General features: G+C 38.6%; 1 long non-coding RNA gene across 1 annotated transcript in view; it reads right to left on the bottom strand.

Annotated features, from left to right (window-relative positions):
• Positions 1 to 25,018, bottom strand: part of LOC122459945 — a 51,745-nt gene extending 26,727 nt beyond the window's left edge. The window contains exon 1 of the long non-coding RNA XR_006280933.1: positions 24,801 to 25,018. This is a non-coding gene — a long non-coding RNA (uncharacterized LOC122459945). The remainder of the gene's footprint in view (positions 1 to 24,800) is intronic.
• Between the last annotated feature and the right edge of the window lie 901 nt (positions 25,019 to 25,919).

Genomic DNA, 25,919 nt, shown 5'->3' on the forward strand with positions numbered 1-25,919 from the left:
ATACAACCTGGCAGTAGAAGGTGGAGTGGAGAATGACCACCCACTTCAGAGTTGTTCTACCTGTGATTTCCATGATATATTGATGCTTAAACAAGGTTTATTAAAAGAAAGGGAACCTGCCCTCCACTCCCTTGAAAATAAACCTGTGGTTTGTAAAAATAGAGAGTCTGCCAACAAGCTACATTTGTAAAAAAAAGATGGAGGTGGTTTTGATAAAATAATGGGAATGAGAATAGTAGACCACTCAGTTATTAACATTCCTTTAATATATTTTATCTCACTAACAGAAATATTTTAGTTTCACATTTGTGGGTATTTGTACTGGATATAACTATTGGTTCATTCAATGGACAGAGACACGAGATGTGGATTCCATTCCCAGCTCCGCCACAGACTTAGTCTGTAATTTTAGACAAGTCATTCAACCTCTCTATGCTCATGGATCCTATAAAACACTTACCTGCCTCACAAAAATGTTGTAAGACTAAATTAATATCTGCAAGTGATTTGAGATCTATTCATGAAAAGTACTATATAAAAGAGCTAGAGACACAAAGTGGGTGAGGTAATATCTTTTATTGGACCAACTTCTATTGGTGAAAGAGAGAAGCTTTTGAGCCACACAGAGCTGGAACCAACACAGTTACAACTACACTCCATGTAAGATCTAGGTATTATTACTACTGTAGAACCTCAGAGTTATGAACACCAGAGTTACAAACTGACCAGTCAATTATACACCTCATTTTGAATTTGAAGTGTGCAATCAGGCAGCAGCAGAGAGACCAAAACAAACAACCCCCTCCCCTCCGAATCAAACAAATATAGTACAGTACTGTGTTATATGTAAACTACTGAAAAAATAAAGGGAAAAATTAAAAAAAGATTTGACAAAGAAAGGAAATTATCTCTGTGCTTGTTGCATTTAAATTAAGATGATTAAAAGTAGCATTTCACTTCTGCATAGTAAAGTTTCAAAGCTGTATTAAGTCAATGTTCAGCTGTAACCTTTTGAAAGAACAACCAAACATTTTGTTCAGATTTCAGAGCAGCAGCCATGTTAGTCTATATTCGCAAAAAGAAAAGGAGTACTTGTGGCACCTTAGTGACTAACAAATTTATTTGAGCATAAGCTTTCGTGAGCTACAGCTCACAAAAGCTTATGCTCAAATAAATTTGTTAGTCTCTAAGGTGCCACAAGTACTCCTTTTCTTTTTGTTCAGAGTTAAAAACATTTCAGAGTTAGGAACAACCTCTGTTCCCAAGGTGTTCATAACTCCAAGGTTCTACTGTGTTGTTATTATTATTGAGACTCAGTTGAAAAGCATTATTTAAGTATTATTTCCCTAGTATATCAATATATCAATATATGGCTTCACTGCAGGATATAGTGAAAGGGTCATAAGGGAGAAAACTGTTATTGAGTCAAAGTAGCTGCAAAAGGGTAAAAGGACCCACAAAAGCCATGTCTTTTTATATAATCCTGTTTTGCTCTAGGCTTCTACCAATGTGTAAGTCCATCATTCAATGAATCCAGCATTGTTATGATGGGCTTTCCACAACAAAAGAACAGCAGCAACAAAAATATTAAAATATGATAATAAAATTTGGAACTTCTGGGGAAGATTTCATCAGATGGTTTCAGAGTGCTTGATGAACATTAGTTGAATTAAGCCTCACAGCACTTCGTGAGGAAAATAAATATTTATACTCCGTTAAAACATGGATACATTGATTCACAGAGAGGTTAAGGTTGTTTCAACTGAGATCAATATAAATTCTTCTCCTATAGTTAGTTTCAGGCTAAGATTTTCAGAAATGGACATCTAACCTTAGGCTCCAAAATACACATTCTGGCTCCTCAATAAATGTGGCCTGATTTTCCAAAGTGCTGAGCATTCACAGGTCCAAATTATTTCAGTGGGGATTGTTAGGTGCTCATTGTGACAGATATGGCAATTTCCTGCATATTCTTGGGAGACCTAATTGAATTAAGTTTAAGTATCTTTAGGATCTATTGAATTAAATTGAAAGTTAATTTATTATGGTGGTCCAGGATTTCAATCTCTCCAAGCAGAGGGTATTATGGGAGTTCAAAGGGTTGTATTGAAAATGTGTCAGACAAGAATGGACTTTTAGGACAATAAGTGTGAAGTGGATTTCCTGCTTGGAAAAAAAAGTAAAATCATATAGTAAAACTAAGTAGAGGAAGTCAAGCAGCTATAAAGAGCATCAGGTACTATGATGCTCATCAGCATGACATGATACACAAAACAAAGTTTGCTGTTAACTGAGGCACAGTTAACCTATGCTATATGAGGAAAGCCCAGTCAGAAGCAAGCATGTCTTTAGGAAGAGTACAAATAGGTTATTGCACACACAAAAAAAAAAAAAGAAGAAGAAATCCCTTGCACGTTTTGATCTACTTTTCAGCGGGATACTGCACACTTTCATTCTGATAATCCCCAAATACAGTAATTCTGAAACATGGCCATGACTCATGATTTATTTCAGCAAACCTCCTCAAATAAGCTCCCTACAAGATAGTTGTCTACAAAACGGGGAACACTCAGGGATATTACAGCAACTGTGTTTCTGCTGCTGGGTGTGAAACTCATCTTTCTTTTGGGTTTTCATCTTATATTTTGTATGCGCATAAGGGTTATTGTATTTTGTGCTTTAAAAAACCAAAACCCTATATCTGCTCTAGGAGACTCTATGTAGTCATGTCTGTGCACAGAACTATAGTGAAACCCAGAGGCAACAAGTTCAAACTTGAGTGCCTAAAATTATTTTATATTTAGGTATCTTATAAAATAGTTGCCTGAATCCCAGAAGCATTAAGCACCTGCGGCTACCTTCTGAAGTCACATGCACAACTCAATAAACTATTTAGTGTATGTGGTTATTCCTAAATATAAATGTAGGAGCCTGAGTTTAGGCACCCACTTTCAAATTTTGGCCTAGGCCAATACTGTTTTTTCATCTCCAGGCGCTCACCAAAATTAAGTTTGTCCAGAGGATAAAATGTTCACTCCATAAATCTACTGCTTGTTTTAGGATGCTCTTTTAAAAGTGATTACAAACAAGATCAGAGCACCTTTAAAATTAGTTTTTGCCAAAGAAGCTTTTAGAAGGATTATAATTTAAACACAAAAATTTGTTGCTGACTAAATACTTTGGCTCATAATGTTAAGGTAAAAAACCGTTAGTCTTGGTTCAACTGCAGTATATAACTTTGAGCATGAAAGTAGTTCCACTGGGTTTAAAAGTTATGCAAATGCTAAATTACCTTCATGAATCAGGGTCTAGATTTGTATGATTTACAATCTTAGATAGTAGCAAGCACCAAAAAGTAGGAATATATGCAAAATTGTAGAGAGGGCCAGATTTAAATATATATGTTCAGAACCCACAAGAGAAGCTAGATGCCTACATGGGTGCTGAGCTCTTTGAAATTTAAACACAAAAATTAAGCAAGTTAAGTACAAAAATGTCACAGTCTGATTCACCATCATGGTACATCAGCAAATAGTGTTGCACTGGCAGAAATCTTTAGGACACTGTGTGAATCAGGCTCTGGGAGTATGTGTGCAAGAATTACTTGGGTGTTTTTTGCTCTTATAAATTAAAAATAGTTTGGGATTTAAAACAAATGAAATTTACCCCAGATTAAATATTTGGATTACTCCTGGCATATTATAAACACAAACATTTTAAATAGTCATAATATAAAACTTTGCTGAGCAGTTTTATGTATTTTAATACACACCTTACACATCCTATAAGCATGCTGGTTTATTAGTTTAATAGAAGTTTCTAAAAAAAAATAAAAAATTAAAATGCTGCCGAGACACATTTACTGCACAGACCAGAACTGACGCTTGAGAGGCATTCCAATCTCTTGGGTAAATACGACGTGGTTTTAAACTATTAGAACACATATTTACACAACAGCTCCTTTCAATCCATTTTGAATAAATATGGTAAATATTTATTTAAATATGACACTAAAAAAACCTACCTAAATACACATTTGCCCAAGAGTGAATTAAGTTGTTTAAAAAACAAACCAACCAAAAAATGTGCTAAAGAATTTAAATGTGAAAAACTATATTACCAAAATAAACAGCACCTCCCTCTGAAAATCCTCCCTCCCCAAAAAAATCCCCCAAACAAACTCAAAACCTAAGGAAAGGCCAGAAACTAGGCTCAGGTTACCACTAACACAGGCTCGTGCAAATCACTGTAGCTCTATTGAAGTCAATGGAGCTAAGCTGATTTACACCAGCTGAAGATCTGCCCTCTAGTTAAGACTCTTGCTGGTGGTGCCTCTTTTCCTTCTCTTCCCCCATGCTATGAACCTGAGGAGGAGCATTAGCCTGGACTGAATGATGTTTTGGGGAACTGAACTGGAAAAGAACAGTTTGCAACTCTCCCCTCTTTTCTCATGTCAGGTTTAGTACAGGAATGGAACAATGGGAGCCTTACCCTCATATGCCTCTTTCTGATCTAAGTGTGGAGGATGTCAGGGAAAAAGAGGGGATAAGACTGGTGATGTGTGAACATTCCACAGTTAAGAGTTCAGGTATGATCAGGATCAATCATCCCAAATTCTTGTTAAAAATTCCTAAGTATTTTTAATTTTGTCACAAAATATGAATTATGGGCAGGTCCCCAATCCCACCACTGCAGTGTGTGCTTTCTTTTTGTCAAAGTTTCATTTTTTGGTGATTTTGTCTGACCAGTTGTATTGCTCAGAGCCTTGGAAAGTTAGGTAACACTAAATATGGATTCATATGCCTAGATTTAAAATGCAAAGTTTGTATAGTTTTGCCCAAGGGCTTTAGGTACCAAGGCCAGAAGAGGTAGGGCTCAGCCAAGAGTGTCTGGGACTTTTTTGTTCCAAACATATGTGTGTGGGGTAAATCCCCCCTCCAATTCCCCAAAAGGTGTTGCCAACAAGGGAAAGAGAGTCTCTCTGTAAGTCCCTCTTTAAAAGTGAAGAGTTTGTGCAGCTGCTTTTAAGGGTGGCCATCCCTAGAAACCAAAGAAAACTCTTTGCCACCAGTTCAAGAGTAGGGTTGGTGGAGAATTCTCAGACTCAACTTTTTTTTTTGGAAATGCCAATTCATGGGAAATGAAATTTTGTAGAAGTATATTATTTTTGATAAAACTACTGTCAGGAAGGTTTCTCAGGTCAAGGGTGTAATTTCTGGTCAAAACCAGAGGGACAAACTTACCCCAGATTAGCCAGTATCCTAGTGGTTAGAACATTGGCCTGGTAGATGGGAAGTCAAGGTTCAAGTCCCTGGTCTGTTTAATTCAGAGCAATAACTTGAACATGGCTCTCCTACATTCCCTAACCACTAGGATACTGGCTGTCCTGGGGTGAGTCTCTCACCCCCCCACCCATAGTTTTTCCAAGACATTCCAAAACCTTTTTGTTTGTTTGTGAAATGGAATTCTTGTATTATAGCCAGCTCCACTCAGGAGGCAAGGTAGCTTCTCAGTTGTCCCTGGGAAGTCATGGAAGAGGTTTTCCATCCAAGAAAATCAGCCACACAGTAATGTACGGCTACATCAGCTCCATCTTTCTGCCTCCCAGAGAGAGAGAGAGCGCGGAGGTCCTTGTCCAAATATATTTGGACATCAAAAAGGACCATCTATGAATTTGGTTCTAGTGATGAGTGAATGGTTCAAAAGGTGGTTGAGTCTGGATGTTCTTTTTCCTTTCTGAATTTATTCTCCTCATCTGCATTTTAGACCTGCAGATGCCTCCATTTTAGTTGTGACCTAAGTCATTCAGTTGCTGCCATAGCACTGGGACAGTCACTTTCAGTGCCCATAGGCTTTCAAAATGAGATCACCACAGTTTGCTGTATTTAGAACTAGGGAGATGCAAAATGGGTCAGATAAAAATAGAGAGCCCTGAAACTTTATACAAAACAAAAACTTTTCCAAGATTCAGAAGTGTTTCCTTAATCTTTTTCCTCCTTCCATTATTTTTTGTTTTTCCGTGATACTGCACTTTAGGATGTTAGTCACATCCGGAACTATAAATGCTGAAATTTGCAAAAAAAATCTGTTTTCACAGGATTTCGGACACACATTGGCAAGGGCAAGAGGTTCAGATTTGTTTGGTACATGTGAACTGAAATGAAATTCCAAGACTTTTGAAATTGAGTCCCATGACTAGACAGACTGAGCACAGAACAAAATCCCTTACCCTGGCTAAAGGGCTAAGGAGGTCACCTTCAAATTTAGTAGCTTCAAGCCTTTTCAGCACAAACTTATTTAAGATTTTATTTGCCTTTCTGCCATGTGACAGCCTTGAAAGGATTAATCTCAGTAGTTGCTAGTGTATGTCTAGCCATCAAGGTATTCTCAATTATTATGATGATCTGTTGCTTTTATCTTGCGCTTCACTTGAGGTTCTGTGTCTTGTCTATGAAAATCTGTTCTGTATCTTCTCTATAAGCACCTCACAAGACTGGGCATTTTGAAGCTCATTAATCACTAGTAAATCTTACTCTCCCAAAGATCACCCATTTTTATTCCCTACTACTTTAAAATTTAATGTAGGATTTCCCCTAATTTTAAGAATGGCATACTGGACTCAATTTAAAAAAAAATCAAATCAAATCAAAAGCAGTACCAACAGCTGTAGCTTTTTGGGAAAACTACTGATTTAAAAAAAAAAAAAAGCTTCCCAAAAGGATTCTCAGGGACATTCTCCATTCAGGAGTGTTTTCTTTTTAACATTGTGGAATCTCTGGTAATTTTTCTTTATGACTACAGGAGTCAGTTATCCCAATGAATGACTGTAAGCTATACATTTTTGTCTGTCTTTTCAGTGTTTATTTTTCTTTGTTATTGTGTTTGGCTGTTCTTTTGAACATAAAAAAAGGAAGGTAATAAACTTTCCTTGAGGATCTTAGATTGAAACAAATGACTCTGTGTTTTATTATTTTAATGATGGTAGTTATTTGAAATACCTAAGAAGCTGGTCACTGTTTCTGCCTTTAGGTTGTTGAATTCTTCACTACCTGCATGAACTTTAAAAAGCATTTAAAATATGATGTTAGGGAATATCTGAAGTACAAGAGGAATAAATTTAGTCAAGTTTGTTTCCAACTAAGCCCAGTTTTACTGTCTAGATTACTGCTAGTACTTTGGACAAATCTATTATGTGAAATATATCCATTTAAGAAAGATAGGTCCATACAAACCATTATGAGCTATAATAAATATATTGAAATCTTCACACACAACACACACACCCATATTTAGAAAACAGATAATGCTGTCCAAATTACTAAAACTAGCTTTCATTTAAATAGAAACTGATAAAAAAAATAACCTGTAATATTTCTGTTTTTCACATTACCTTCTAATATTAGCCGTTTTTTCATTTGCAGGCTGTGTAGTAAAAAAATTGAGATGAAGTTATTGCTTAAGTATGAACACACACACTTAGGCTTCATACCAGTACTTAAAAAGATTCTTCTCTGCTTAAGAAATTGCAACTTGTATAGCTAAAAAACTCTGTGCCAGCAATTTTTCAGTATATGCTATACAATTGAGTAACCTGAACACCGTATTTAATATGGCAATTTTAATCTGAAGCACTTTGCATTTACAGTAAACTATACTGTACAGAACAAGTCTCTTGATGAAATAGCTTTTGCTAATATGAAAGCAAAACACTAGTCTGAGCACAAACAGTTTTATAGTACTTTTAAAATTAAAAAAGTATTAACACCATACCTTTTGATGGTATGACTTTTAGACCAGTTTAAAACATTTTTCAGTGGCCTTTCATATCCAGATCAGGCTGATAGGACTCAAAATTATTACCATATGATGCCTCTCTGGTTACCTATGTAAAAAGATTCAGTAGTTCCCAATGCAGTTTCTAGATGACACACTACAAATTAGTACCATAAACGTTAATGCTGTTGGCATTCTAAGCAGACAGGCCAAGCGTGATATGGGTTTGGAGACTCTTCTACCCTTTCTCCCTAGAAGAGGTCTTTGTAGATCAGGATTGAAGTATGCTGGCAGAAATAGGGAGGATTGTGCTGGCCAATGTCTGGCTGCCCAGATTCTATCCTATGGATGAAGATAGCTCTCCAGTCTCACTAAATTGCTAAAATGGTCAATGTTGTTTTGGGAAGCTTAAATGATATCATAGCATAGTTTCACAACAGCAAGAATCACAATTTGCAAACTCCACAACTTTGAAACGATATTAAGAAATGCTATACCACAGGAGCTGACTTCTGTTTTTTACCTGTGGGTAGTCCTCTCTACCCCTTTTCCCCTGGACGAGTAGCAGGTGGGACCCGGGGGGGAAGGAGGGGGAACAGGCTGAGTGGAGGCGGGGCCACAGTTTGTGTGCCGGGCCTCACAAAAGATTCATCCGGCTCTGTGGGTGCTGAACAACCCCTGTTTTTTTTTCAGTGGGTGTTTGAGCCCCAAGCACCCACAGAATCAATGCTGATGTACAATACAGTGCAAGGCAGTAAAAGCTCCCTGAACCTTTGCAAGCAGGCCTTGGAACTGACCCACATACTACTTGTATCCAAAGCTTGGAATGATCCTGACTCAAGTGCACCCACTTTTCCCATTGTTAAACTTATTGCAAATGCAAGTTAGATTCAAATGATTTATACACATTTGCACCAGAACCTAAACTGGGTCTAATGGCCATACTGGCAAAAATACTGTTAAGAGCCCTATGTAAAGAACTTCACCACCACATTGCATTGGTCCTACAAAACTCAGGAACTATACTAGATATTCTTGAACCCCTATCTACTGGTACATTAGCTATTTACATATGTACAGACATATCACTCTAACAGGAACAGTCTACTCCTCCTCTTAGTGTTTCTCTCTCCAAGACACTGCATTTTCCTCTATCATGTAGAGTTTCTCTCTCTATTCCATTTACCTCTTGTTTCTTTATCTGTCTCAGAAACTGTGGGGTTTTCCAAAAGTATCCTTTCCTTCATCTAAGCCCTGTCATTTCCTCTCAGGCCCGTTTCTTTTCTAAAAATTGTACAGTGCAATTGCTTTTATTTGGTTTTGCAGCCTGTCATTCCCCAATGTGCATCAGTAAAAATAAGACAAAGTTTTGCAAAATAGTTTGAGAAGTTTTTGATTGCTTTGAAAGATTGCAGGAAGCCTCCCAATAGCTCAGGATAGCTGAGCAAATAAGAACAACATGGCATTGTAATTCTCTTTTAAGAACAACCAATAGCTCAACTCAGTAAAGCAATCTATAATTATTAGGCTAAAACGTGCCTAAAATAGCTGTCGAAATTGACTTACTGTGAGGTAAAGCTGATTGTACATTGACAATTATATTTTTACAATGGAATAAAAAAAATTCTCACAAACACCTTTCCCCAGTGATGTCAGTTGGGTGATGGCTTCTCTGTTTGAATCTGAGCTTTGCCATTGTGGTTGATTGGAAACTTAATGAGATTACTGCACCCAACATAGCTGATTAAAAAAGAAATGACTGTAACTCCTTTGGAGTTTGCCACTTGTTTGAGAGCCTGGCCAGCCTCTCTGTATAGAGGCGAGATTGGATGGGGCTCATATTGGATGGGGCTCATATACCTCCAGAACAAAAGCTGCTTCAAAGCCTTAGAATCCTAGCAATGGGTTTGGATTTAATTGTCATAACAACAAGAGTCCATCTGTTCAGGAAGTCACTGGAAAAGATCACAAGACCTGTTGAATAAATAAAAAGCCTGGGATTTTTCACCCCAAAAGGAGTGGGAGTAAATGGTTGAGGGCAAGCATAGGAGTGTCAGACATGGAGTTCTGTAGGGAATGAAAGGTTCAGCCAGAGCTATCTGTAAGACCCAGTTCCAGCTGCAGACACAGGAGCCTTAAGATCTTCCATATGGCCTGAAAGGCCATCATGGAAAGTGTTAGGTGAGAGATGAAGACAGACGGAATGCCTAATACTGTTCACCTTGGGACCTTCTCTAAAGGACTCTGTTCCAGCAGGACCAAGGGAACCATACGGCTGTAGTTAGTATCCAGTTTAATTAGACTTGGCTCCACTCATAATGGCTGAGCGGTTTATGAAAGATCAATAACTTATCTCTGCTATCTCATCACTAGAGTCCACTCTTTATGGTAGCAGGACTCACTGCATCAATAGCACTGAAAACTTTTTAATTTGGTAACTGGGTATTCCATAGTTCTGGCTATGAGAGGTGTGTCAGGAGTTACCTCTTAACACAGGAGGTGTATATTCAGTAGGAGTACTTGGGAGCAAGGATACATACTAATATGTAGGTTTTATAGCAATAGTTTATTACACTTACATCTCATTTGTTTAATCAGCCTCTTTCTTCAATTTCTTATTTACAGTTTCTTTTCTTTTGTCAACTTAAAAAAGCCATTTCGGACTGATGACACCTTCTTTAAAACAAAGAAAAACAAACAACTTTCTACTTGTGTGTACATTTGTAGACACCTTATGTTACAAATAGGTTACTCTGAAGTTTCCTGGGGAAAAATAATGCTTAGAGGGTAGGGTCCTCAGTTAGTGTATATCAGCATAGCTTCACTGATTTAATGGCTCTATGATCAATTTACACCACCCACAAATCAGAATACAGACTGTTTCCTCAGGGGACATACTGCATACTCTTTTAGCTCATATTGGAACTACACTTTTGGAATTCCCTTGCCCCTTAAGATTACAAGTGACCAATGTCTCCTGCTTGAAGCCTGCTACCCAGAGATAGTATCAGCAGCCAAAGGGACATGGCTAGACATCTCCTGAGCCTTGATGTGGGAATGGTGAAAGAGGCAGCCAGCCTTGGAATATTTAACAAACCCAATACAGCCTTGTCATATCCTGCAGAGAAAATTTCATCACAATTTGTACTTCATTTTTTTAATCCATTTGCTGTTTCAGCAATCATGAGGATCTTTCAGATAACTTTTTTTTCCCCCACTGTGTTTCCTGGTAGTTAATGAACTTTTTTTCACTGTATCTGTTGGGAAAAATTTTGTCAGGTTTATATGATCATATATGAAGCCAATCATGGGGAAAACCGCAATTGGAAATTAGGGTTCGATTAGTACAACTTCTTGCTTCACCATTTTAGAAAGAGACTAGTTTATAAATGTAATGTGCTTATGTAGGCACCCCCATAAGTCAGCCTTGTAGTCACTTTGCTTCTTGGACTAGCGAGAAAGGAGTGCATGTTGGGGGACATTCTCACACATAGGGAAAGTGATATAGCCACTGAACAACCAGAACATCTCAGGAGCCAGGCAGACAGTGTGTGCACAGAAACCAAAACCAAAAACATTTTCATGAGTTACTAAGCCTCCAGCTTTGGAGCAGCTGGGGGTAATAATCTCCACAGCTTGTTCAGCAGAGTAAAGAATCAAGGGGAAGAGTGCAGGCAAGTGGTTCTGGCTCAAGCACCAAGCCCAGGATGTAAAAGTTTCATTACTATAATCTGGCTCTGGCATAATTAATGCCATAAAATATGGACAGCTCTATTCCTGTTCCCCATCTTTATCAAAATAAAGATATGAATAGCAAATAAGTTCAGATATAGCTGTATTTTCTCTAACTACTGATTCATTTGAAGAACATACCCTTTGACTGAAGTTTGTCCAAGGGATAAAAAATTAGTAAGAAAAAGAAACTTCTTAAAACTTTTCTCGGTCTCCTTTTTTAAAAGAGACTATTTCACAGTAATGATACAAGACACTGTAACCAATACATTGTCAGTTCACTGTACAGTAGTACAATTTAATAAATGTAGTCTGTGTGTCTGCAAGTTTTCCATTCATGGTTTAAGAAAACATGAGCCACACTCCAGTTATTCACTACTCATAATTGGCTGTTCATGTATGATTAGTCATCTAAGTCACATGGTATTGTTTTAATCTCTCAGTTGGGTGACTCCCAAACCTACAAAGAGCTTTCAAGTTGGACAAAAAACTTATGGCACAAACAGTTGTAAAAAAAAAAAAAATTTTCCTAAAGCTAGTTGAAACATTTCAAAACTCAAAATGTTTTCAATAGTGTGAATTATTTTGCAAAAAAATTAGTTATATCCTTTTGTCAAAGAATGTGTCCCTTTTTCATACCAGCTCTAATACTAACATTTTAAATGAATATTTCCAAGAACAAAAATGAACTGACAGGAATGCTTGTAGAAAGGCAACAACAATAGTCATGAATATTATCAAGGCAAATTCATGTTTTACATTTGAATGAATACTTTACTGTAGTATATAGGTTTTTAAACAGATGATGGTTAGGCAGGGATATTTTTATCCTTCATATAATTGGGCTTTGAATGCTGATAAGACTTCATATACCCCAGTCATTTTCAGGTTGAAAAACTAAACACTTGGACATATACATTAATATATATATTACACACACACACACACACACCCCCAATATATAATGCCCAGGTGTTTATTTCTCCAGTGAATTACTGAAATCCAGTGAAATAAAACTTCACTCAACCCCAAAGCCCCATTATATGAATGACAAAAAGTCCACACAATGGCATCAAGTTCCCCTCTATTACAAGATCAGTACAACATAAGAAGTAGGCAGTGCTGACGGGGGCATGAACCGTAGCAGAGAGTAGCTGATTCAGTGGATTTCCATGACAACCTTGCTGGCAGGAGAAATTAAGTGGGCCCTAGTAGAGCCAGTTGGGACATTTTTAATTAAATGTTTATTCACTTGAAGCCAAAACGTTTCAGATATGTGTTGGTTTCAACAAAGTTTTAGTTGGGAAGGTTTCTGAGCTCCAGATGGATTCTTCAATAGCAGAGAGAGAGAGAGAGAGAGAGAGAGAGAAAGGTGTGCCAAACTGAAACCCTAATCATTTTGATCCAAAGACAGATGTCACACAATTCCATTTTGCAAAAGGTTTTTTTTTTTTCATTTCAGTGCCGAACAAAAACAACTTTAGAACCCTTGAAAGGTGTCAAGGGACAGAATTGCCATTCTCTGGCCAACTCTACTCCTTACCATGGAAGGAGCCTCAAGAGAGGGCAGATGTCATTACTAACATCAGTCTCTGTGAACCACAATGGGTGAGAGAGGAAATCCCTTGTCTTGGGTTTAATTTATAATTCATCCATACTAACTTGTTTGAATCTTGTGTTACTTTACTCTGAAATTGCATCTTTTGACTCAATTAGGCAGAGTTCAAAGAAATCACTCTACAGCTCAGAGGGAGGTAATCCCACAGTCCTTATGTTGGATAACAGAGCTGGCACTGGAGGAGGAAGGGGGAATTAAGATGTATACTTGCAGTAGGCCAAAACCAGAGGGAAACAGTGAACCACTGGAAGCTTCTATATCACAATTGTAAAGGAAAAAAAGATCTAAGACCAAGTCTGCAAGTACAACCTGTAATGGACAACAGTTCACATCCCAGAAACAATCTATACAGTTTGACACTCTCTCTCTCTCTCTCTCTCTCTCTCCCCCCTTTGAAGATTTGGTACATTTACATGCCTAGTTCTTCTGTATAGTTAGATGGGAATAGACCCCACAGAGTTGCTGGAGTCTGTTCAGAGGATGATTGGCAAAGAGAGAGAATGAATTGCCTCTTTTGCTAAGGAAATTGATCTCCCCACATTAGATTTAAAGAAATTAGCAACCCCCCTGGCAGGAATTTAATGACTGTGGTTGCCCACATTTGGTCTAAATGCTGTGGAGTATCTTGGTTCATTTTCCAAGTCTCTTTATGTCTTTGCTTAGTTCTGCTAAGCGTGTAACCTCAGAGGCAGAAGAGAGATGATACACTGCTATATTTCTCCCTTTAGAGGTAGAGAAAGAGAGTAAATTTTAAAGTGTATTTAGCTGTCAGTGGATGTCCCAGATCATCTGCCTAGAAATCCTCTATACAGCCATGATTATAAAGCAGCAACACAAGCTTTGCCCATATTGCACCATCAGTTTGCTAGAAAGACTACCTGCAGGGACAAGAAGGAAACTAAGTCTCAACACCCGTTAGGTAATAAATGATTCTATATATATTACACACACACACACACCTTTCATCAGAAGATCTTAAAACAAACAGTTACACAAATGAATAGGCAGTTTTTCATCTGATTTTACAGATTAGGGCAACTGAGGCCCAGAAGGTGCAGGTCACATGACAAATGTATAGAATAGAACCCAGATCTCCTGACTCCCCCTTTTTGATTTCACTACAAAGAACATGCTAACTCTAAAACCATGCTCTTATACTTGGCCTCTCTGCTAACATGAATTCCAGTTAGTGCTAGTGATTTTATGACATGGACACTTTGCTTGTTTCATGAAGGCAAATTAACACATTTTCAGTCATTACTGATCTCAGCTACATTCATATTGGCAATTTTCAGGAGCTGGGCTTCAGATCTCATTACTAATCAACCCTGAGTCACCAAGATTTTTTTTTTTTGGACTGGTTAATTCTAAGTGTAATCCCTACTTTTTCCAATTTGCTTGTTAGTTAGCATCAGGTCACACACTGACTACTGCTTCATGTGATGTCAAACCTAATTAGAGAGCTTTAACTGAACTAATAGAAAGGATGCAGCTTTAGGTCTTAATTTGCTGCTCTTACAACCATGTGCTTATATGCCCCATTGTTGTCTTCACTATAAGATGATAAATGAGGGGCTGCCAAAGGAATGTGTGTTTAATTAGGCCCTGTCCACCTTGGATCACCGAAACTATGCTAGTTACATTCCTGGTTCCAAAAAGAAAAGGAGTACTTGTGGCACCTTAGAGACTAACAAATTTATTAGAGCATAAGCTTTCGTGAGCTACAGCTCACTTCATCGGATGCATCCGATGAAGTGAGCTGTAGCTCACGAAAGCTTATGCTCTAATAAATTTGTTAGTCTCTAAGGTGCCACAAGTACTCCTTTTCTTTTTGCGAATACAGACTAACACGGCTGCTACTCTGATTCCTGGTTCCGCTACTTCAAATTGAACTTTTCAATACAAACAAACAATCTTCTTGTTTAGACTGTGCCCACCATGGTTTTCACCATTTTCCAAAACAAAAAGGAAAACAAAGTCCCTGATTAAAGAGTGTATTATCAATCAAATCAAGCCATGGTTGACCATCATGTTTTGGTACTCCAGTGGAAAAGTGCTTTTGTAACAAAACAAAATAGAGTAGATTAAAATGATACTGAATGCTATCCCATCACAGAGTTCTAATATATTAGAATATGGGCCAAAATGCTACAAAGAAATCACATGGATGGATTTTCGTGTCTGGGTTGAGGTCCACATGGATCTCATAGGACCAGGGCCAGGGCCTGTAACTGTGTGAAGTGTGGGTGCATATTGTACTATAACTGTGGGTGTAATTGTGTTCATAAGTATGTGTACACAAATACACACAAAAACAAAATTTGAGCATGAAATCCTGCCCACTGAAGCCAGTGGGAGTTTTACTATTGACTTCAACAGGGCCAAAATGTCATCTTTAAACTCCAGCTTTTCAAATTGACACTCAGTGATGGACTGAAACCTTGGGGCTAAATTCTGCTCTTAGATTTGCAGTCTGAATCCCTGTACTATTCCTCCACTGCAGTGTAAATCTGGAGCAACTCCATTGATTTAAGAGAGAAGAAAAATTTTGGCCCTCTACACTGAAGAGACTCAAAATGTCTGTTGTGCAATAGGTGGTCATTGTGTGGATATATGATTTCACTACTGGTGCCCTTAAGATTTCCCTTTGAGTGACAACACATCAAAAATTCCTAAAGATTGTCATAAGATATTTAACAGTGTTTGTTAGAGAAGATGCTGTTAGTATTTTTCATAGATTCAAAGAGTTTAAGGCCAGTACAGACCATTAGGTCATCTGTCTGACTTCCTACATGTGACAGCCATTTCACCTAGTTACTCTTGTAACAAGACCAATAACTTGTGCTTGTCTAAAGCATAATTTTCAGGAAGGCATCCAATCTTGATCTGTATCGTATAGTTCTCTGAAAACATCCACGCAATGTGCAGTAGCAGTCAAAAACAGCAAACAGAATGTTGGGAATTATTAAGAAAGGGATAGATAATAAGACAGAAAATATCATGTTGCCTCTATATAAATTCATGATATGCCCACATCTTGAATACTGCGTGCAGATGTGGTTGCCCCATCTCAAAAAAAGATATATTGGAATTGGAAAAGGTACAGAGAAGGGCAACAAAAATGATTAGGGGTATGGAACACCTGCCATATGAGGAGAGATTAATAAGGGGACTTTTCAGCTTGGAAAAAGAGATGACTAAGGGGGGGATATGATAGAGATCTATAAAATCATGACTGGTGTGGAGAAAGTAAACAAGGAAGCGTTATTTACTCCTTCTCATAACACAAGAACTAGGAGTCACCAAATGAAATGAATAGGCAGCAGATTGAAAAAAACAAAAGTATTTTATTCATACAATGCTCAGTCAACCTGTGAAACTACTTGCCAGAGGATGTTGTGAAGGCCAAGACTATAATAGGGTTCAAAAAAGAACTAGATAAGTTCATGAAGGATTGGTCCATCAATGGCTATTAACCAGGATGGACAGGGATAGTGTCCCTAGCCTCCGTTTGCCAGAAGCTGGGAATGGGCGACAAGGGATGGATCACTTGATGATTACCTATTCTGTTCATTCCCTCTGGGGCACCTGGCATTGGCCACTGTCGGAAGACAGGATACTGGGTTAGATGGAACTTTGGTCTGACTCAGTATGGCTGTTCTTTGAAGATATTTTCTACTCATGAAAATATTTATAAAAAGTAAAAAAGAAAAGGAGTACTTGTGGCACCTTAGAGACTAACAAATGTATTTGGGCATAAGCTTTCGTGAGCTCACTTCATTGCTTGAATAAAGACTGGGAGTGGATGTGTCATTACACAAAGTAAAACTTATTTCCCCATGTTTATTCCCCACCCCCCCACTGTTCCTCACACGTTCTTGTCAACTGCTGGAAATGGCCCCCCTTGATTATCACTACAAAAGGTTTTTTTTTCCCTCTCCTGCTAGTAATAGCTCACCTTACCTGATCACTCTCGTTACAGTGTGTATGTTAACACTCATTGTTTCATGTTCTCTGTGTATATAAAATCTCCCCACTGTATTTTCCACTGAATGCATCTGATGAAGTGAGCTGTAGCTCACGAAAGCTTATGCTCAAATAAATTTGTTAGTCTCTAAGGTGCCACAAGTACTCTTTTTCTTTTTGCAGATACAGACTAACATGGCTGCTTCTCTGAAACCTATTTCTACAGTGCAATTCAGTCACCTAAATCTTTTATTCTTGATAAAATAAACAGTCTGAGCTCTTTGCATCTCTCACTGGAAGGCATTATTCCAGCTCTCAAGTACTGTTTGTGACTCTTGTCTGTTCCCTCTCTTCTTCAGTTTTTCCAATATCCTCTTTAAGCTGTTGATACCAGAACTGGATGCAGTATTCCAGTACAGCATTTCAAGCCTGAGGTTAAGTCAGTATTGGTCTCACTAATGTCATATACAGAGGTTAAAAAAAAAAAAGCACCTCCTCCTTCTATTCATTACTCCCTGTTTATTCATCCTAGGATTGCATTAGCATTTTTTGCCATAGCATCAGACTGGAAGCACATGTTGAGTTGCTTTTCCCCTACGACTCCTATCAGAACCAAATAACCCCCTCCCCCCAGAAAAGGGGGGGGGGAGAAATGCACCAGCAGCCTGTAGCAGCACACAGTTTGTGTTTTGATTCTTTATAGATTCTTCCTCTATAAAGTCAATTAGGGTGTCTACACTACAATAAAACACTCATGGCTGGACCATGTCAGTTGACTCAGGCTGGCTGGGCTTAGGCGGTGGGGCTATACAATTGTAATGTAGGCGTTTGGGCTCAGACTGGAGCCTGTTCTACGGGAGTCTGGGGGATGGGGAGGGGAGGGGATGTCCCAGAGCCCATGCCCGAACTTCTACACTGCAGTTTTACTGTCCTGCAGCCCGAGCCCCATGAGCCTGAGTCAACTGACCCAGGCTAGCCATGGTGTTTTACTGCAGCATAGACATGCCCTTAAAGACTAACACTGGCCCCAGCATGTGAGACTTCATTAGTAAGGAGATGAGCAGAATTGTTTTCTAAAGGGGAGGGAAAGCTCAAGGCCCCTGTGTCAGTTAGAAAAGTATTTCATTTTGGAACTGTTATGGCCAATTGCTTCCAGATCTAATGTTAGCCAGTTGCAGCACACATTAATATGGGCTGGAGGAAGAAAGACTGATGGTAAATCAAAATACTGTTCTCTCAAACAAGTTCAGGGATTTTATGTTTATGTTCATTAGTTATAACAGACAAGTGGCCTACTAGGAAACTCTCATTAAGAGCACACCACTTACAGCAAAAGTTGAATGCATGGAGTAAACATTGCGTGAGACAGTTGCCAACCACCCTCTCTAAATCTGCATGTTTGGAGGGATGAGGGGAAGTGTTCTGATAATGCCTGGCATATTTATGTTGTACTGAAGTGTCCCAAACGTCAAGTCACCGATTCATAAAAATTAGGGATGGAAAAGACCTGTCTCCTGCCAATTCAGTATTGGCAGAACATTCCTGAGTTACTTACTAGCATTGACCAGACAACAAGTCCCTTTCACAGCAGCTTTCTAGTTTTCAATATTTGATTTTGTTCTGTATTAGAGTGAAAACAAAACCTTTAGAAAGGTTGTGTGAAAATGGTGTACACCTGTCACACGATGGCCGGGTGGCAAGGGCTGGCCTGGGGGTTGGGAGACTAAGGTTAAAGTCCCAGCTCTGCCTAATTCAGAGCAGAGTTTAATCATCCCCTATCACTCCAAATTAGACAGAGCCAAGATTTGAACCTGCATCTCCCACATCCCAGGCTGGTGCCCATATCACCTAGTTATAAAGTCAGAATGTCTGTCTCTCTCAACTCAAAAACCTTCCTGATGAGAGTTCTGTGGAGCCAAAGTGTTTCAGCTTCTTTTAGACAGCCTATTTTGGTAATAATGTTCCAGTTGGCTCTATAATTTACAGAATATGTTGAGAGGTTAGTTCACCCACCACCGAAGTGCAGCAGTCTCTGAACTGAAGGGCAGCAGATTTTTGCATAAGTACTTCTACAGAGTTTCTTAGGAAGGGGAAGGAAGATATACTTTGGGCTTGTCTACAAGAGAACTTAACAGGCATCACTAAAGTGAAATAAGCCATTCCTGTAAAACTTCCCTGTGTGGACACTTTTCTGGAATAAGAGAGTGATTTTATTCTAAATGAAATCACTTTTATTCCAGAATAGAGAGTGTCCACACAGGTCAGTTGTACCAGAATAGCTGTAGGGGAATAGCTTATTCCACAATAGCTATTCCAGTCAATTTCCCCATGCAGACAAGACCTAAATATCTTATTTTATCGTCTCACTTCAACTTTCCATCATCATTTCATGAGATTGCTTAACGAAGTAGAGAATCTAATTTAGAGAAATGTGTATATATGAATACACTGACAAATAGCAGTGTCTATCATCTGTATTTTAAAATAAGTGTAGTATCTAAAAATATCAAAGCATAGCTCAGATGTACAGTATGCACCCAATAGATAAATAGGCTCATTATAGAGCTATATCTGCCTCCCCTCCCTCAAATTTAAGAGAATATCATGGATGCTTGGTTAAACACTAAGAACTTAAATTGGTGGGAATTTTGCATCAGTTAATATGGAAAACTTTTATGCTAGTGCTGCGTATGTACATTTTCCTCACAAGAACTGGTAAAAGTCCTGAAGTGCTGAAATTCAGGCATTGGGCAGGTAATGTTTTCCATGCAAACCAGTTCTCAGTTTCAGAGATTTTCATTGCTCCTGGACCATAAAAATCTCACTCTTCCTAGCCATCTTTAGCTCCCAAGCTTCATTGGCCATTCTCCTCTACCTCCTGCAGACATCAGACAATCATAATAAATAATAATATCACCAAGCTCTTGTATAGTGCTTTTCACCAGTATCTCAAAATGCTTTTAGGAAGGAGGTCAGTATCATTGCCCTCATTTCACATACGAGGAAACTGTGGAATAGAGAACAAAGTGACTTGCCCAAAGTAGGGCTGCCAATTTTGGTTGGAAGTATTCCTGGAGGTTTCGTCACATGACACAATCTTTAAATTAAATATTAATCTTTAATTCCTGGAGACTGCAGAACAATCCTGGAGGGTTGGTAACCCTAGCGCAAGTGTTACAATAGGCCAGAGGCAAAGCCACGAGGTGTTCTGAGTCCTAGTAGAGTATCCTATCCACTAGGCAGTACTGAAGAAGAGCAATTCTGCTTTTGTGTGTGGTAGCTGAACTCTCTTCTTGCAGACCCCTCCTAAAGTCTGCAAGAACTTATCTTAGAAAGTGTGATGCATAGCCCATGGCCACCTTCAGTTCCCTTCTCAGGACACAGCTAAGGTAGCAAGTACACATATGCAGTACAGCCTTCCTTAGCCTCACATTCAGCAGGAAAAGTCAGTTTAATATGTTCTGGACACATGCAGAAGTAAGTTTTCAGAGATTCATAACTTGGTCACATCCAAAGCAATTTTCACAAGGCCACTCAAAGGCAATTCTCCTCAGTTAGGGCTATTTCTAGTCCACATTTTTTACTTTTTGCCTCTGCCCATTTTTGCTGAAAATATGTTCAACAATAGTTGTAAGAATTTTAATTTTTTTAAATAATGGAAGTTGTATCCCCCCCACACCCGCTATGGTCAATTTGCTTTTCAGTTCAACTTTTAAAATAAAATTTCACTCGGCACAAACTCATCTTGGAAAATCTTCCCAACCTAGAAAAATTTTCTAAATGTATAGGCAACTGAAAACAGGAGGTTGGAATGGAAACATTTTTAGCTATGGCCGCTGCTACCACCATGAGTACAATGCAGCTTCATCAAGGCGTATGAAGAAACATGCACTTGAATCCAATGGCACATTCTGCAGTTACCTAGTGGGTTAACAATAACTGCTTACAAAAAAGACTTGAGTAATTGGGCTCCAGGGCTACATCAGGGACATAAATCAAGAGGCAGGCAAAATGGATGATTTCAGAAGACTATGATATTGCAAACAAAGCTTCTAGAGGGTGTTTGTGAAATATAGCTTTTGCTTCTGTATCATCTCCCCCTGACCCCACAAAATTGATTTTAAACGAAACAAGAGAACACATAGCACAGAGTCACCAGGGAATTCATTTAGGCAGGTTTATATTTTTCCACATCTCTCACACCTGGTTATTTGTGAGAATGCAAATGGTTTCAAACTTCTTTCTTTGATTTCCAACTCCTAACAATTGTACCAAAGGAAGTTATGAGGTTGCTAAAAGGATGAATTTTGACAGTTTCAGCTGTTTGTCTTTATATTAAATGAATACTGGTTGCAACAAAACAGAAACCTTCCTTGTTTTGTAAGTTATGAATGCAAATGAGGATGTGGGTGCTGCGTCATTGAAATAGAAAGAACAAGATGTTCTTTTATTTCAAAACCCAGAAAAAAGTTTCCACTGTAGATTAGGCAGTAGGTCTATGTGCAAACAAGTAACATTTTCTATGTAATTACAGAACCCACATCACTCAGACAAGCAATAAAACAATATTTGACTGAAATTCCATTTGATTGTCCTGTAAATGTACTGTATATCCTTCCCAGACATTGCAGAACACGAAGAACTGTATGCCCATGGGAAGCTGTTCCTCTTACAAGCCAGCTTTCTATGCCTGTGCACTTCAGTCATATACTCCATATACCTTTGTGTGAACAAACACACTAAGGTATAAGTCATCATAGTGCTCTGAGGCCACAAATTTCATTGTATCATCATGAAGAGCGAGAAATACACTGTTTGTCATGCCTCAGGAGGATTCAGGTGACAGTAACATTTACACAAGAGCAAAGAATGCTTCAAGAGATTCATAGCATAGCTAGGATTCTGCCAGGTGGAAGGAAACAAAAGGCAACAACAGAAGAACCAATAACTTAAGATAAACTAATACAAAGCAAGGAGAAAGAAAGATTGTTCCAGTCTCTTTGTGAAACCTACTGGCCAATCTAGATTGTAAAGGGCTGTTAGATCACCACTGGTCATACTGTTTGTATGTGTGGTGGAGATAACATTATAAAGGGTCAGGAGATAGCACAGAGCCAAAGAAAATTCTTCTATCCAGGACTGGGCTGGGCTAAAAATGGCAGGGCTGATGAAGCCTTAACCCAGGGCTCCAGCCTTCTCCAATATTTAACAATATAGTATTTCACTCAGCAAGAGCATCTTATATTTTCTCATTTAGCAGGTCTTAAAGTTGGTCATCTCACACTCCTATTGTTACTTAAATCCAGTTCAGTTCTCTTTCTTGGCTTTGGTTGTCTTGGCCTGTAGAAAAACAAACCCCACACCCTCTGTCTGGAAGTCTCCCCACCCTTTGAGAGATGACATATATAGGGCTCAATTCTCCTCTCACCACCAATGGAGTAACTCAATTGAAAATAGATATAATTAAGAGGAGAATCAGACCCACAGCACTCAAGTAAAAACAAATGGATTATTTTATTAGCAAAAAGGAGGCTACAAATTCTTGCAGAGCAAAGACCTACAGGTTTAACTAGTCAGAAATTTTTATCAATTCTCTCAGGAGTTATACCTTTTACTTTTATTACATTTCACAAACCACTTGCTTCATACTTAATGTAATTACAATACTGTATTGCCCTTTGTATGGTTTTTTATATTTTTAAACTTTTCCCAATGTAAAAATACCTTTTAAAATAAAGCATAGCACTTATAATAAATGATCTAAACATACAGGAGAGCTAGAATGGGAATCATGTAACAGGGGAAACTCTCCTCTTTAATATACATTAATTTATTTTCAATAGAATTGCATTTCACCACCACCACCTCTGCAAATCCTGAGATTTCCCTTACATTACATGTGCAGCTGTAGTTTCAGGAACCAGTCTTAATATAGATTCAGAATCAATACTTCACACTTTTCTACCAACATTTCCTCTATACTTAGGGTGGTCCCTTTGCCAAATGAATAAAAATCACAGAGTTCAGATTAAATTTCACTATATCCATCAGCACTGACCAAAGTAGATTCTCAATATAGTGTGTTTATGTAGAAACTGAGAAACCTTGGCATCTCACTGAAACATAGTGGCTGCAAGTCCAACACATGACACCTCATGCTCAAGTCTAAGGCACCACCAAATTCAGTAGCCAGCCAGGGGTGTCCAGAGCAAACTAGATCACGGTAGAACCTTTGTAGACAAACAGTCCATGCCCCACTACTGCTCTACCTGATCTCCAGCTTAACTATGACAAGTCTCTGTTCCTGGCTTGACCCTGAACTGTGTGGAAGAGAGTCCCTTAATAATACTTTAAAATCTTTCATTCAAGAACTGGAAAGTATATTACCAGCATTTGTGAATAAAGATTAACAACATCCCTTGGAAGTAGGTCTGTATTAATATCATTTACAACTCAGGGAAAAACAGACACAGAGCTGCTAAATGCTTTCCCAGAGCACCCCGCAGCATTTAGCTATAACTACACCCCTTCCAAGCACTGCTCAATCATGACATTAGATTTTCCACTTCTTATGTAGTAATCATCCCCTTTCATTGGTACCTGAAACTTTGAGATAGAGTACGTTTCATCTGGTGAGCATCTCTGGGTCACTTTCCCTCCGAGTGTTATTTAAGAATGCTTTCTGGGGTAGACTCTCATGCAAACCATCTCTTGAGTCCTCAAAGATACTTGCCTTGGACTACTATCTGAGTAATCCCCTCCTTTCCAAATTTAGCCAGACTTCTTCTGTCTTTCTTAAAGGGCCCACACCAAAAGCAGCACCTGCTCTATGAACACAGGCCACTATTTTCAAAAGTCACTACTGGTTTGGGGTGCCACTCTTAGAGAAGGAAAGAAAGAGCATTTGGTGTTTTCTGAAAATCAACGCCAGTCAAGGCATCCCATGTAGACCACCATAATCACTAAACTAGTTGCTTTTGGAAACCTTGTCAGCAGCACTTTCAGGATACTGGGATCCCTCTCATTTCAGAAGTGGTGCAATTGCAAAGACAGCTGAAATCAATGTACCAGAGTGAGAAATGAGTGACTGGTTTTGGGGAAGAAAATGAACCCCAGAAGAACAATTAGTTGGTTTTCCTCCTCCCTACCCCCAATGAACAGTTCTATGAACTGTCATTATGCCTTAGGTAAGGGAGAAGGAACAAGAACTCTTATGCAACCTCAAAACTTATGATCATTCATCAGTTTAACCTTCAGTGTCTTAGTGATACAATTAGAACTAGGCTTTGGCATTCTTAAAAAAAATCCAAAGAAACTTCTGATCATGCTGAGCTTTAGAACCTTTAAGAGAATCCAATAGCTCAATATCCCACTATTCATAACACTGCAAATAATGACATCCTGGGGGACTAGAGAGGACAGAGTCTTATACTATCATCTAACCAGCACAACATCAGCAGGTCAAGATGTTGTTAAACTCATCATCTTGAGTGCATTTAAGAAAGTACAGAAAATTGCAGTGCACATTACACACTTCACTTAGCTTTTAGAAAACTACTGATAAATGACACATGATTAGCTATTGGTGAACTGTGAGCAAAAGTATCCTCAATAAGACAGAGCATTCAAAACAAAACTCTGATAACACAGAAACATGTAGAAGGAAATATAGTTCTAGTTAACTCTAAGATAACAAAATTAGCAGACTTACCAAAAATTATCCAAAAAAGCTTTTAAAGTTCTAGGATTTGAAACTCCTGCCCACATTTATTGGGCTAGGGAATGGTGACGGAATTCCCAGGAGGTGTGTGTCAAACCACAGAAGATCATATCCTTGTAAGAGATTATATCAAACAAACTGTAGAAGTGTGTTAATATTTCCATTTGCTAAGCTCAGTCCTTTCAACTGTTCTGGGATCAACAAGAGCCTCACAAACATCATGTGTGCTTCCATTCAGGTACATCTAGTTACCTAGTTAGTAGTTTATTATCCACACACCTCCACTGCAATTCAGCTTTCAACCACCTGCTTTACAATGAGGTCATGAAAATGGCTTGAAAATATTAGAGCACTGCCATTGTTATTTACTAGGACAGAACTTGCTGCAGGAATCTAAGATTCATCCTTGATAATTCCATCTACTTCTGCTTTATTATTTTTGTGTTTCTGTGCAGATCTACTCACACTAGCATTATATACAAACACTCATTATAATAAATGCCTTAATTTTCAAAGGGATTACATCAAAAATGCTTGGAAATTTTATAGTAGAGGTAATTTTCCCTATATCCCACTTCCCAAATGGGAAAAGGCACACCATCAGTATCCACATGCAACAGCATTACTCAAAAGAAGCAGCTGAACCCCTTTTAATTCTTGTAGTTGAAGGAGGAAACATCTAGGGCAAAACCCAGTTTGTGTGGCCAAGAGGATGTGCAAGCCTCATGGATTTACATAAACAGGCTCTGCAGGAGGCTGACTGATCCCAAGGACAATGTGAAAAGGGAAATGTTGGTGACCCGTCTTGCTCAGTGAAGGTAAATTGTGGAGCTAGTCTGGGCAGAAAGACATTTTGCTCCTTGCCTCGCTCCCCCTTAATCAGCCATCTGTGGACTCCCACTCCATTCTCCTTCCTTTTAGGCCACAGAACTTCAGTAACTCACATGGAGTTACCACTACAGGTGGGTGAATGTTTTTAAACGGTGAAGGATTATGAATTGCTACTGTGAATGACCACGGATAGTCATTGGGCCACAGCCATTCAGGGAGAATGACTATAGCCTGGTGGTTAGGCCATTCACTAGACTGTAGGAGATGCAAATTCACATC

This window comes from Dermochelys coriacea, chromosome 4, assembly GCF_009764565.3.
Source record: "Dermochelys coriacea isolate rDerCor1 chromosome 4, rDerCor1.pri.v4, whole genome shotgun sequence".
NCBI lineage: Eukaryota > Metazoa > Chordata > Testudines > Dermochelyidae > Dermochelys > Dermochelys coriacea.